Source organism: Lissotriton vulgaris, chromosome 12 (assembly GCF_964263255.1).
Source record: "Lissotriton vulgaris chromosome 12, aLisVul1.2, whole genome shotgun sequence".
Lineage (NCBI taxonomy): Eukaryota > Metazoa > Chordata > Amphibia > Caudata > Salamandridae > Lissotriton > Lissotriton vulgaris.
The window spans coordinates 106,576,130-106,589,878 of record NC_141700.1 but is presented as its reverse complement, the minus strand read 5'-3'; the positions used below and the strand labels follow the sequence as shown (position 1 = coordinate 106,589,878).

General features: G+C 47.4%; 1 protein-coding gene across 1 annotated transcript in view; it reads left to right on the top strand.

Moving 5' to 3' along the window:
- The first annotated feature begins 521 nt into the window (after positions 1–521).
- Positions 522–13,749, top strand: part of LOC147673531 (complexin-3-like) — a 50,058-nt gene continuing 36,830 nt past the window's right edge. The window contains exon 1 of the mRNA XM_086947396.1: positions 522–623. The gene's annotated coding sequence lies outside the window, so the exon portion shown is untranslated. The remainder of the gene's footprint in view (positions 624–13,749) is intronic.

Here is a 13,749-nt window from a genome sequence, read left to right as displayed (position 1 = left end):
ACTGTACATGGGCGTGCCAAGATCGATTGAAGAAAGAAAGACGATTGCCCCAGTGCTCGTTTACCAACATCACATGTTTCCAAAACCTAAAAAACAAGGGATTACTGCTAATCCCACAGTTTAATTGGTTTTATTGCCCAAGCTCTGACAGATAGAAGTGTTTGAGGTCGTGACCCGCGGGTCACCTCGTGTGACGCGCTGAACTGACCTGCGGTGTAGAGTAGATGACATCGGAGTGAAATGTGACAGATTATGACATCACAGAGCGGAACAGAGCGCAGTGGGCTGAATAGAGTGTTACCAAGGGCGACGCGCCTCGAGAGCAAAGCGCTTCGAGCTCCGTTAAAGAAGCGGGCAGACTCGGGGCGCTATCCCTGGTGAGTCATCATCTGATCCCCAGGAGCCGGCGGCGGGGGGTCTGTGCGCCGGGACAGGTGATGCTTATCCCTGCTTAGACGAGATTGTGCTGGAAGCTTTGCCCCCTCGTGTCACCGCACAGGGCCCGGCTCGTGGCAGCAGGAGGGGAGCTCTCAAGGGCACACACGAGGAGAGGAGCCCGAGGAGGAGGGCGGCCCAGGAGGGGAGCAGGAGGGCTGACGGCGAAGGCGCACCGACAGACACCGGTAGGTGCTGGTGACTGGGTAGGACCCAAGCCCCCCAGCTAGGCTTCTGAGAGAGAGCACGCAGACCAAAGCAAGCCCGGGTGAGGTACAGCGCCGACCCTCCGGGGAGGTGTGTGTGGAGGGACTGCAGGCCTCTAGGCCACACCTGGCCGGGCGGCCACACCTGGCCGGGCGGGAGTGTTAACGGAGAACGAAACGCAGGATGCGCCAAACTCTAGAGTAAACAAGAGGCAGACCCAAAAACAAGACCCTGGAGCCTAACTCCGCGCCAGGCCTCCAGGGAGGTGTGTGTGGGTGACTGAAGGCAAAACAACACACTATAAACCTGTAAGCGAGCCGTGGTGGGTTGGAGTGCTCCGGCCCCGGGATGCGCCAAACTCCAGCCAAGGGTGAAAGAGCGCGCAGGTGTTAGTGACTGAATGCGAGGCCAGCCCTGCGCACACTTCTAGGGGGCTCCAGGCCTCGCAGACGTTCTCCACACTTGCATATCGCCTCTGAAGTATCTAACATGATTATTTTATTTCAGTGGAAAGCGCAGGTGTTGACACTGTGCCAACCAATGTACCTTCCCAATTGTTTTCAACTGTTTTCACTCTGTTCTATTTCTGATCTCCATTTCCCTTTACGTGTTAGAGGCACACGGGGTTCACAGCCGGTGAAATTTACATCAAACTTGTGGAGTGGATTAATATCAATTGCGTTTTTGTAGCGCTAAAATCATTCTGAGACCGCTTCAGAGCGCTAATAAAAACATAACATCAACACCTTTGCTGAACACCTGATATAGTCAAGGCTTTGGACCAGTGAGTGTCACAAAACGTGATGCGTACCAGTGCGAAGTACGGAATGGGATTCACTTGATTTGCGCTGGAAAGTAACCCTAAACGAATGCGCAATAACACTTTCCGCTATTTTGCTGCAAAAGGCGCCCCATGTAACCTTTCAAGGTTCTTGGTACAGAGTCCTATCTACTAAAAATAGTTGGACAGGGCTTAGCGCCAAAAATGTGCTTCCACGAGGCAGGCATAATGTTTGAGAAAATATTTTTTTTTCTACTGGAAGGGTACCAATCTGATACAAGATATATGCTAAACATCACTCACACACCTTTGCACTATAGTGCAAGCAGTGTGTTCATGTCACAAGGTAACCTAAAGTGTGACATCAGCAGCGACATCTTTGTAGGTGCGTGCTATCAATCAATCGATCAGAGTACTTGTAAAGCGCGCTACTTACCCGTGAGGGTTCCAAGACATTGAGGGGATGGGGGGGGGGGGGGGGTGCTGCTACTGCTCAAAGAGCCAGGTCTTGAGGAGTCTTCTGAAGGCGAGTAGGTCTTGGGTCTGCCATATGTGGGTAGGGAGGGTGTTCCAGGTCTTGGTGTCGAGGTAGGAGAAGGATCTGCCGGCGGAGGTAGTTCGTTGGATGCGGGGGACAGAGGCGAGGGCGAGGCTGGTGGAGCGGAGCTGGCGGGTGGGGGTGTAGTAGCTGAGTCTGCTGTTCAGGATGGTCCAGCGTTGTGGAGTGCTTTGTGTGCGTGGGTGAGGAGCTTGAAGGTGATCCTCTTGTCAACGGGGAGCCAGTGTAGGTCTCTCAGGTGGGGGTGATGTGGCTGAAGCGGGGTACGTTGACGATCAGTCGGGCGGAGGCGTTTTGGATGCGTTGTAGTCATTGTAGGTGTTTGGCTGGGATTCCTGCGTAGAGTGCGTTTCCGTAGTCCAGTCTGCTGCTGACGAGGGCCTGTGTCACCAGTCTTCTTTTTTCAGTCGGGATCCACTTGTAGATCCTGCGGAGCGTGCAGAGGGTGTTGTAGCAGGAGGAGGAGACGGCGTTGACCTGCTTAGACATGGAGAGGGAGGAGTCGAGGATGAATCCTAGATTGCGTGCATGGTCGGTGGGTGTTGGTGCTGTTCCCAGTGTGGTCGGCCACCAGGAGTCGTCCCAGGCTGAGGGGGTGGGTCCGAGGATGAGGACCTCCGTCTTGTCCGAGTTCAGCTTCAGTCGGCTGTTCCTCATCCAATCGGCGACGGCCTTCATTCCCTCCTGGAGGTTGGTTTTGGCAGTGTGTGGGTCCTTGGTGAGGGAGAGGATGAGCTGGGTGTCGTCAGCGTAGAAGACGATGTTGAGGTCGTGACGGCGGGCCACTTGTGCGAGGGGGGCCTTGTAGACGTTGAACAGCGTTGGGCTGAGGGATGAGCCCTGGGGGACGCCGCAGATGATGTCGGTGGCTGTCGCCCTTTCCCGCAACGTAGCCACAACCCCTGCAACAGGTTACACACAAAAACTTACATCAGAAGCAGAAAATATGGATTTTAAAGCTGCTTTCTTCCTGATGGCAGCTCTTCACAGAATCTTAGGTAGTCAATAACAACAACCTCATCAGCCAAGCTTTGCAACACAAGCAGAGCACTTTATACAGCCTTCAAACACAAAATCACATTTTTGAGCTCCCCACAGAGACTTGATGGAAGAGTGGGCCACCATTTACGACATCTTCAAGACAACATTAGAGAACACATTCATGATTCAACCACAAACCATCATACCGACAGCACCTCCTTACTGCTCCCGAAAATGGACACACTTCAAAATCAACTCCACCTAGGACAACTCGTCTCCTCTTCTCACTGAAGAGCACATCCCATGAGAGGAGTCCTATCTCGGCACCAACACTGAAGGCCAACTCTGAGGATTCTCTTAGACTACATTGTCAGTGTTTCTTCAATCAAGACATCCTTCCCAAATCATCAAGACCAGGCCAATTCTTCCACTGCTGAAGAAGACTTGTAGATGACGAACCCAACAATTACAGACCACAGCGCCCATTTGTCGTTTCTGGATAAGATCTCTCCGAAGGCTTTTGCTACATGCACTATGAGAATACTAGAACAACGCACTGCTCCAAGGATCCCAGCCTGGCCTTAGATCGCTTTGCAGCGTAGAGATGGCTACCATCCAAGTGGTCCGTGCATGCTCCAGATCACCGACAATCATCCCACCTGCATCGTAAACCATCCTGGACTTCTGACCATCATGTCACACTCATGTCACAGGCAGAGAATGCACCATTATTTTGCATCATGCAAGAAACCAAAAGAGGCACCTGATCCCCTACAGTTCCCTGTGACACAAACGTAACCTCCTGACGGACACATCATGCTGGTAAGCACTGTCAGTCAACACTTGATGGTGGCTATGAACGGACGAGTGGTAAACCCAAGCAAAGCAGGACTCAGGAAATGGAGGCTACCAGGAGCAGCTTGAACAATCACTTAAAAAACAAAAACAAATTTACTGTACATAGATCCACACTGCAGATGGTACGTTGAGCCTAAACAACGTGGAGGTATGTAATTGTATTTATATAGCGCTTACTACCCCTGACGAGGTGTTGAAGCGCTTTTCAGCTTTTTTCACATACTCAGGAGCCCAAAAGATTAGTGGTAAACTAGTATCAGCGAAATAGCACAAAGCAACCCCTTTGTGCACACACAAGGTTTTTACTAGGAGCAAAAAAGCCACACGATTGTCTGTGTTTTAATAGGGCCTGGAGGGGTAAAAGCAGGGGACCTGGAATTATGCGGCATGGGAGGAACAGATTATCCAGCTTGACTAAAGTATGCAGCAAGACGAAGTAAAATATGCATGTTAATATCTTCTGCTAGAGCTGTCCCCTTTCTCAGAGACTAATTCTGACCAGTTTTTTTTTCCAAACTCTGAATTCGAATAAGATTTTACCTCAAACCTTCAGCTTTATTTTAGAGTTGTAATTTTGCCTCAGATTGATTCATTAATCGGGTATAAATATTTTTACAGATGTAAAATACTTTTGAATATATTTCTTAGTGTATTTGCACTGTTCAGCTTCTGTTTCAAAAGGTGAAAAAAAAACCATTTAGCTTCCTTCCCAATTTTGTGCTTTTTACCAGCCATCAAATAAAATTAGTGACTATGTCGGTAAAATACAAGCCAGATGGTTATCCCACCCCCTGCTCTAAAGACTGCACAGGGCACATTTTTGAGGCCACCGCATCATTTTCATCATCAGTCTTTTTTGACCTAAAGCGGGACAGAAAGAAAAAGTGTAAGTAAGTGCACGACAGAAAGCAGCGAAATACAGGAGAAGGATGGACAAAAGCCTGCAAGAGTGAGATAAAGAGACAGGAAGTGCCGGCTGATTCAGCACTTTAAAAGTACAGCCACCGTCATGTACCGAGTACCTGCACTGCTTTAATTCACTGCTTTAAAGGGTAGGTGCTCACATGTGCAGAGAACCTGTACTACCTTACGTTTAAGAGAGATTACCTGCCGCTCTCAGTGGGGGTGCTGCACTTTTAACGGGACAGTACCAGCACTTTTGTAAGGGTAAGTGCCGAGGGCGTATTTATGAATAGCACAGAAGTTGTTGTGGCCCTGGGGCCTGGGAGGTGGGCCCGGTGGCACTTTACAGCTGTTTTTCACTACCAGACCTGGGGATGGGGCCCTCTCCTGGCTTGCATGAAGGGCCATGACACCCATACTACACCACTGTAGGTACCCGCACTGCCGTGTGTCAGTGTAAAACACTGGAGGCCGGAAGCCAGTGCTCAGTGTCTGTGAGTGACAACAGGCGTTGGGTATAGGCACTCATTATTGAGCTCCGGGCCTTATTTTTGTTCCTCAAACTTTTTCACCCGCTAGAGCGAGAACGGCAAAAAAAAAGAAGAAAAAAAAGGAGGAAAGGAAATATAGGAAAACAGGACACGGGGTAGAAATGAGTATAATAAAAAGAAACTGGACGCGAAAAAAAATGACAGACCGACAGCAGGCGGAAGAACGAGGCAGGCGCTGGAACCAAGCCAAGGGCGCGACAGGTATTTACTTATTTATTTACATTTAATGAATGCGGTCCAGCAGGGACGATCCGAGACTGACGTCACTGCGCAGCCATCCTCCGGGATACTGTGAGAGTACGGATAACAGAGAGATTACCAGCCGTACTGAGCGAGTGACCCCGGGTCACCCTGCAGGCGCGCCCCAGCCCCGCCGCTGCCCTGTCAGCAGCCTCCAGAGCAGCAACGCAGGTCCACCGCCGCCCTCTGGTGGCCGCCTCCGGATCAGCAGGCCCGCTCTCGCTAATCAAAGAATAAAATGACAGTTTTGTTTTCTGAATGTATTCATGGGCACCATGCATTTGGCGTTTCTTAGTTTAAAGGGATGGCTACCCGGCCGAGATCTGTGTAACTTGCACCCCTTTGATTCCCATTAAGATAGCTGAACGGGTAGATGCACCTGCTGCAGAAAGCAGGAGAGGCTGTTGAAGAAGGGTTCTATCTATCTATCTATCTATCTATCTATCTATCTATCTATCTATCTATCTATCTATCTATCTATCTATCTATCTATCTATTTATCTATCTATCTCAGCAAAAAGTTGCCCCACGGAATGCAAATGTATATGTAATGTGTGGCTTCTTATATAGCGCACTAATCACCCCAAAGGGTCTCAAGGCGCTTGCTTTGGGAACCTGTCCTGGTTTTTCCCTGTGAGATAGCCCCTACTGGGCACCCCCAAGGTGAAAGCCAGGCATCCCACTGCGGGGGGGCCGTAGTGGAGATTGAGCAAGCTATTGCCCAGAGTTGCAGAGTGTGAGCCCCTGATTTGAGTAGGCACTGAAGCGAGAATTATCGAGTCCGTGGACATTTTGAGCTCAAGACCCTGCCACGTCCGGAATTGAACCCTGGTCCCGGTCTGTCCTCTGCTTCAGGGTCTGCCTCCTCTAACCGGTGAGCCACACTTCTCCACTTAGGTTGCTAGCGCTTAAGGAATTTTAATGAGGGCTGCTGCATACAGGGAACACATCTCTCAGCATTAGTCCTTCAAGCCTGACACGTTTCGTGACACTTCACTAACCACAGGTGCCACTGCATTTGATAAAGATTTCTAGCACTTTCACGGCCTTCTGGAATCTGCAGTTTCACCAAAGTGTGGCTTCAGGGAGCTGGCACGCAGTCCGTCCCTAATTAAAAACAAAATACATCCGCAGTGGGTGGCTGGATCATGTTGCACCCCTGACTGCTGCACATTCATGCCATCATACTCCAGCACCTGTCCCATGTCACGCCCGCCAGTTGGCATCGCGGGGGTCCGTATTCTCACGGCGGGGCTCCTCCACGGCTGGGTCAGCCGTTATTCCATATCAGTAAAAAAGTTACTGGCCAGGACTGACTAGTTGTAGTGTAGATGCCATTTGAATAAAGCACTGCATTCAAAATCGTTTCAGCGAGCGGTCCGTACCTGCTCTCCTTCGCAAGTGGATGTTATATATATATATATATATATATATATTATATATATTCGCACAAGCTTTTTTTTCTTCTCCAAAAGAAAGCCAACTCGAGCCCAATTCCGTATAGCGTGAGATTTATTCAAACAAAATGACAAACAAACGCCCAACGCGTTTCGGTGCAGCTGCACCTTGGTCACGGGTAATTGTTTAGTTTGTACACTGTGAAACTTAAAGTGCTCAACCAACATAATAATAGAAGTAGGACTACCTGTCCCAACACAAAGTAATTTCTGAAATTGGCAGTCATCTTAAAGTGACCAAAAACTATTGTATTTTGCAAGTGTTATACAAGTATTACACATAATCTCACAATTGCATTTGTTAACATATGAGTTTCTTTGGTCTTTAAGGTTCATTTAATTATTAAGTTCATTAAATTTAAATTTTTGGCGATCCCGTCTGTAACAAAAATATGATGTTTGAAGTGCATTGTGCTCAAACGCTGTGTGCATCTTGGTGCAATTGCACCCAAGTGGGCAATACCTCATACAAAGTAAAATCAATGCACACATAACACAATTGATTACACTAAAGAGCTTATACTCAGATTAAATTCATCTTGCATGTAGCGCTCAATGTTTACAGTGTACACTGTGGTAATTTTCAATTCCGCCCAATTGGGCATTCACATCGTACTGAACCATTTTTAAAGAAACTTCATCACTGTATACCACCATATTCCTGTGATAATGTTATTACTTTCCGCACTAAATCACAAAGTTTGTTCATTTCATTTAGGCTTTTCTTTGTTGTTCATCCCTTATGTGTGCTGACAGTATGTCTCCTACAAAAAATAAAAAATATGTGATCACTGTGATGTAATTGCATGTAAAAAACAAACTTGATGCTTCAATATTAACAGAATACGAAAATATATACATCTGAACTTTCGGTACACAACAAAAACAATAAAGACCATTCCAACATTTTCAACCTAAATGGATAGACATTTCCTCATCCTTATTTAATCCTAATGGTTGTACTGTGTCATATTTGATGATCATTCTGGACTCCAACTGCGGCAACTCTCTTATTCTGTCCCCTCCCCGATTTTGGAATCATGTCAAGGGCACAAAACTGCAACATGTTGACATTTTTATGATGTAATTCTTTAAAATGTCTCGCAATGGGATCTTGTTTATCCTCATTGATGATTGCCCTAGTGTGTTCCAAGACTCTTTTTTTGACTTTATGTATTGTACTTCCGATATATACAAGTGGGCAGGGGTAACATAAAGCATAAACACAAAAATCTGATTTGCATGTTAAATGCTTTTGAATCACGAACGGTTTCTGATTTTTGAACGAGGTGAGTTCCTTCCTGTTTACTCTATTTTTACATGCCTTGCACGACCTACAGGTAAAGAATCCCTTTATCGTTCTTGAATTCTCTCCTTCCTTTATAGTGCTACTGCAAAGAATGTCTTTCAGTGCCGGACACTTTCTGAAGGTGATTTTTGGTTGACTCCCTACTGACATCTTTAAAATTGGATCAAGGTCTAAAACGTGACAATACTTTTTGAGACTGTTTCTCACCTGCCATGACTGATCCGAATACGCACTCCCTTAGTAAAGATTTTGGATTCAAGAGGTCTTCCCTCAAAACAGATTTAACTTTATCACAAGCCTGTTTTATTACTTTGTTTGAATATCCCCTTTACAAAAATCTTTCCTTCATCTTGGTCATTTCTTTTTTAAATTCTGATTCTGTGCCACAGTTTCTTTTTGCCCGTAATAGCTCCCCATACAGTATGCTACAGATCAGATTTTTTGGATGGCAACATGCAAGAGGCTGTTCCCTGCAGTTGGCGTACGAAACAGCCTACTTATAAGTCTGCCTTGTTCAACATTAACAACCACATCTAGAAATTCGATTGTTTGTTTTTCTATAGTGCTTGTAAATCTTAAATTGTAATCATTTGTGTTCAACTTGGTGACAAATTGCTTGGCCTCCTCTCTTTCGCCTTTCTAAATACAGAAAACGTAATCTATATACCTTGCCCAGAGGACCACATTCTGGGTAAAGGCCAAGATGTTACTGGCCACCTGCTCCTCCCACCAGCCCAGGAATAATCCCACATAGCTGCGGGCGAAGCAGGTTCCCATCGCAGTCTCTGGCGATAGATGACGTGGTCAAACACAAAGTAGTTATTTGAGAGGCAGGTTTCCATCATGCTTAATACCATATGTGTATGCAAAAGATATTTTACATCCTGCTGTTGTAAAAAAATTGATTGGCCTTGACTCCCAGATGATGTGGTATACATGTATATAAGCTATTGACATCTAATGTCATTAGCCACATGTTGTCATCCCATTGAATTTTTTCAATGACTCTTAAAAAATTACGGGTATCTTGGAGATACAAGGGTAATTTTTGGACGTAAGGGCGCAAGAAATGATCGATGTATGTAGAAGTGTTCTCATAAGTACTCCAGATGGAGGACATAATAGGTCGTCCTGGGGATTCACCTTGTTCTTATGTAACTTGGGGAGTAAATAAAGTGCTGCAAGTTTGGGATGTTCACATTTGAGGAATTTATATTATAGGCCAGGAGATCGGCGAACTCTGTTTAATATATATATATATGTGTGTATATATATATATATATATATGTATATATTTTTCTTCTAATCATCAGACTCAAAACCAAGGCCCCAAGAGGGATGAATTGCGACGAAGAACTCTATGTACTTCTTGAGTGATGGCTAAGCAGCAACCTGGAAACGAGCAAAAAATCAATAGAAAAACACACTAATTGACTGTGCAATGGGTACTACACCCTGTCCACTAAAATCAAGAATATAGATGAACATCACCATCCAAAATGAATGCATTATGGTGCTCTACAAATCCCAGGCAGCCGTACACAAACGCTGGCGTAACAAGTATAGAAAAAAGACTGCCAAAGAATAGACTGCCAAATTAAAAATTTGATACTCTATCAAAGATAAACAAGAAAGAGGTAATTGCTGCACGGAAACCTTCAAGAACCAATGAAAGTTTAAGCAATGACTGTCTGTTGAATTTTGTTTGACATTCAAATAACTACATATCCCATAATGCCCCTTTATGGCTAAAATGAGATAAAAGTAAAAATAAACAAAGGCTCACTTACCGTGAAGAAAGCCGTTGCAGGCTGAAACGCGTTGGTCGAGCAGAAGTGATTAAATACAATCTAAGTTAAAACCCCAACCTAGAGTGCCGCGTCCTTGGAGTGAAAATTGCATTTTTGGGCCCTGATCCGGCCCCTACGCAGAGCACGGGTAGCAGAGCGCATCGCAGGTCTGATGGTCACATTGGGAAAGATATATATATATACATATATATATATACATACATACATATATTCTTTTTTAATCTCTTTATACAGCCAACATGTTTCACATACACTGGACTTCTTCAGTGCTTATATGAAAGCCTTCATTCTCAAGCACTATATCCAAGCCAAATATATCTCCTGGACTTGATACTTAATAATCTTTCCAATGGCTCTATTAGTGTACATGTGCTTTGCAGATTCTTCTTTTAACTAAGTTCTTCTTGCATATAAGTTATTCATATGTAGATGTTCAGCATCTTCCTGAATTGTCTCTGTTTGATAGTAATGGCCATGGTAGACTATATTCTGTTCATATGCTGCCCCAGCTTGCACTTGATTTATGTTTCCAACCTTATCCATGCATTCCAATGATACGGGATACGCGTCTCATGTTACTGAAATCGAGCAAGAGGGAGGCGGTATATCATATCATCTACCAAGGTCATTATTGCTTTGATGGGCAAGTGTTTGTATCTGCAGCAAGATATTAGTTTCCACCTGTGATCCTGTTAACTCCAACTGTTCTCAGCAAGGGTAAAACTCACACAAAAGGAGTTGCTGATTTCTATTTAGGTGAGTCATTTGCACTGGGTCTCGCGGGAAAGGAATAGTTGGAGCCCTGCTTGACACTCTGCAGGCTCTTGCTTTGCACAGTGTATGCGGGCATCATTGCATGTGTCCACGTGTAGGCACACTGCACTGGGACACAGTCAGTAGGAGCCCTTGGTGCCAGCTCAGATCTAGAATCTGGCTGGGTCTCCCTCTACTCCAGCACTGTTTGGAAATTCAGTCTTCAGAGGAGAGCAGATTATCTTAGTGCAGCATGCGTATAAACCTCAAGTTAAAGTTTTACACCGTTAAAATTGGAGCCTTTTACGAGTTGCTATTGTGTTGAGTCACTCTGGGAGATCACCTCTCTTTTGAAAAGCATGTCAATGGAGTGGTAGGGATCTGCTTTGCACTTCCCCGAAGCCTCAGAAAGATCTTTCCAATGCTACCTAATGCACTTCTTTTAGGAGCCCCCAACTATCTGATCAAGAGATTGGACAGAGTCCAGGTTGCTACAGCCAAATTGACTCTTAGCAGATTGGGGAATTCTTTTGCCTCTGATGCGTTCAAAGACCTTCCTTGGTTACTTGTCGATCCGAGGATCCTCTTTAAATCGCCTTGTATAGTATTCAAAGCCCTCCAGAATAAAGGTTCAAAGTCACTACAGACCAGATTGAGGAAATGTGCTCCAAGAAGATCATTAAGTTCATCTACAGCCGATCTTGTTCAAGAATATCGATTGAATAGGATGCGGCAAGGGGGCCGAGCCTTATCTATCAAAGAGGCTCAGGCTTGGAACAAACTTCTGTCTCAATTAAGGTCTCAGTCCGACCTGCTTAAGCTCAGGAAAGCCATCAAGACCTGGTTATTTCCTAACCATTACAGACAACTATCTTCCCTCATTATTCTTCTTCCTGCCACTTATCATGACTTTAGAAATTGTTAGCGCCAGGATCCCAGTCTGGTCACAGTGCTCTTTACAAATGTTGGATACAATGCAATATAATCCAATTTTTTATCTAAATAGGGGAATTCTATCATGTAAAAAATGTAACTCCTCAGGAAATCACACTCCACCTTGGTACACAACTGGACAACATGCCCTTAAAGGCCACTCAGGCCCAGCTAGTCGTTGTCCCACACAAGATTCTTGAGACCAGCAGCAGATTGCTGCCTACAGCCAGAGGATTTAGAGGCATGGACAGGTGGCCCAACTCAGCTGAGGCTTGTTTCAGGAGGAAAGGCCCACAGAGCTTCCTACATTGACTATCTTAAACCTGCTCTGTTCTTCCTAACTCCTGTACTAAGACTCCTTTCTTGCACATCAGGCTACCATTTCCTTGCACCTGCAGCTACTTCCCTGCAGCCACTCCAGTGAATTCCCTGCCGCCGCTCCAGCTACTTCCCAGCAGCCGCTCCAGCTACTTCCCTGCAGCCGGTCCAGCTACTTCCCAGCGGCCGCTCCAGCTACTTCCCTGCAGCTGCTCCAACTACTTCCCTGCAGCCAATTCAAGTACTTCCCTGCAGCCGCTCCAGCTACTTCCCTGCAGCAGCTCCAGCTACTTCCCTGCAGCTGCTCCAGATACTTCGCTGCAGCCGCTCCAGCTCCTTCTCCGCAGCCACTCCAGATACTTCCCCGCAGCCACTCCAGATACTTCCCCGCAGCCACTTCAGATACTTCCCCGCAGTCACTCCAATTACTTCCCTGCAGCTGCTCTAGCTACTTCCCTGCAGTCGCTCCAGCTACTTCCCAGCAGCCGCTCCAGCTACGTCCACAGCCGCACCTGCTACTTCCCTGCTGCCCCACCAGCTACTTCCCTACAGCCGCTCCAGCTACTCCCACAGCTGTGCTAGCTACTTCCCTGCAGTCGCTCCAGCTACTTCCCAGCAGCCACTCCAGCTACGTCCACAGCCGCACCTGCTACTTCCCTGCAGCCGCACCAGCTACTTCCCAGCAGCCGCTCCAGCTACTTCCCTGCTGCCGCACCAGCTACTGCCCTGCAGCCGCTCCTGCTACTTCCCTGCAGCCGCTCCAGCTACTTCCCTGCAGCCGCACCAGCTACTTCCCAGCAACCGCTCCAGCTACTTCCCTGCAGCTGCACCAGCTACTTCCCTGCAGCCACTCCAGCTACGTCCCCGCAGCCGATTCAAGTACTTCCCCACAGCCCTCCATTTACTTCCCAGCAGCCGCTCCAACTACTTCCCTGCGGCCGCTCCAGCTACTTCCCAGTAGCCGCTCCCGCTACTTCCCAGCAGCCGCTCCAGCTACTTCTCTGCAGCCAATTCAAGTACTTTCCCACAGCCCTCCTGTTACTTCCCAGCAGCCGCTCCAACGACTTTCCTGCAGCCGCTCCAGCTACTTCCCAGCAGCCGCTCCAGCTACTTCCCAGCAGCCGCTCCAGCTACTTCCACAGCTTCACCAGCTACTTCCCCAGAGCAGCACCAGCTACTTCCCTGCAGCCGCTTCAGCTACTTCCCTGCAGCCACTCCAGCTACTTCCCCGCAGCCTGTTCCAGCTACTTCCCAGCAACCGCTTCAGCTACTTCCCCGCAGCCACACCAGCTACTTCCCAGCAGCTGCTTCAGCTACTTCCCCGCAGCCGCACCAGCTACTTCCCCGCAGCCGCACCAGCTACTTCCCTGTAGCCGCTTCAGCTACTTCCCTGCAGCCGCTTCAGCTACTTACCTGCAGCTGCTCCAGCTACTTTCCAGCAGCCGTTCCAGCTACTTTCCAGCAGCCCGCTCCAGCTACTTCCCTGCAGCCGCACCAGCTACTTCCCTGCAGCTGTTCCAGCTACTTCCCAGCAGCCGCTCCAGCTACTTCCCTGCAGCCGCACCAGCTACTTCCCAGCAGCCACTCCAGCTACTTCCCAGCAGCCGCTTCAGCTACTTCCCTGCAGCTGCTCCAGCTACTTTCCAGCAGCCG